This window comes from Theobroma umbraticum, unplaced genomic scaffold (assembly GCF_002168275.2).
Source record: "Theobroma umbraticum cultivar Fairchild unplaced genomic scaffold, ASM216827v3 scaffold_12.1, whole genome shotgun sequence".
NCBI lineage: Eukaryota > Viridiplantae > Streptophyta > Magnoliopsida > Malvales > Malvaceae > Theobroma > Theobroma umbraticum.
Genome location: NW_018397269.1, coordinates 4,190,011 through 4,191,302, shown reverse-complemented (window position 1 = coordinate 4,191,302; position 1,292 = coordinate 4,190,011). Strand labels below are relative to the sequence as shown.

The 1,292-nt window shown below is 35.8% G+C and overlaps 1 non-coding gene across 1 annotated transcript; it reads left to right on the top strand.

The window, feature by feature from the left end:
- The first annotated feature begins 770 nt into the window (after positions 1-770).
- LOC149526589 (small nucleolar RNA R71) lies at positions 771-877 on the top strand. Its single transcript, XR_016351875.1, has one exon. It is a non-coding gene; the product is annotated as a small nucleolar RNA R71 (small nucleolar RNA).
- The last annotated feature ends 415 nt before the right edge of the window (positions 878-1,292 follow it).

Here is a 1,292-nt window from a genome sequence, read left to right as displayed (position 1 = left end):
AATTACTTTTTCATTCGCCCCGTCTAAGGAAAGTGATTGCTTAACATTGTTCCTTACCTTTAGGATTGATTTGTGTGTCCTTGGGTAAGGAACCTTAAGGTCAATTATTGATGAAATTTGTAAGCTGTCCTACTTGGGTCTCAAGATTTCTCAAGGAGGCTCCTTAACTTTGAATTATAGCATTAGTCTTGGATATATATTGCAAGAGAAGTTCTTCCATTTGGGACTTCTTTTCAAGAATTTGTGGTATAGCTTATTGTTGAAAACCATAAGGCATGATGGATTTTAGATTGGAAGGCCCTGCAGTGTTATTCCATGAAAAGTTGGGGTAGTTTCTCCAACTAAGATTATAAGTATTGGAATATGGGTTATTTTTGTTATCTATTGAAGTTCCCCATAAATTGGATTGATTTAGAATTTTGTGGACACTAATCATTCAAATTGTCATCTCCACACATCTCACAAACTATAAATGAATTTTGAACTGCATGAACTCCCAGTATGTCAAACTTCTTGGACAGTGCAGCCACTTATGCAGCTACTTGAGCAATTAAGGTGATAAGTGCATTAATTTCATAAGCTCCAATAGCTTTCTCAGACCAGACCTTTCTAAAGGCCATTGATAATTATTTGAGGCCATTTCTTCGACCGAATTGTAAGCATTTGCAGCATTCTTATTCATTAATGCTCCACCAACAGCAACATCAATTGTGGTATTCATTGACCAAACCAGCCCATTGTAGAATGTCTGAACTTGCAACCAATCAGGAATCTCATGATGTGGATATCTTCTCAGTAGTTCTTTAAACCTTTCCCAAGCTTCATACAAAGACTCACCATTAAATTGTGTGAATGAGGTGATATCATTCGTTATCTTTACAGTCTTGGCAGGCAGAAAAAATTTTGCTAGAAACTTTTGAGCCAAGTCTTCCATGTAGTGATAGACCCATTGGGCAGTGAATTAAGCCAACTCTTTGTTTTATCGCTAAGAGAAAATGGAAACAGTCTCAATCTAATCGCATCATTAGTTACTCCATTGTATTTAAAGGTATCACAAATCTCCAAAAAATTTACCAAATAATAATTAGGATCATCACTGGATAACCCACCAAACTGGACTGAAGACTGAATCATCTGAATGTAAACTGGTTTAATTTTGAAATTATTTACATTGATGGAAGGTCTCCTAATGCTTTGGTGCAAACCTTGCAAAAGAGGAACAATATAATCCCACAGTGCTCTATTTGCTTCGAGAACTAGATTAAGGTCATTATTGCCATTGTAATTGTTAT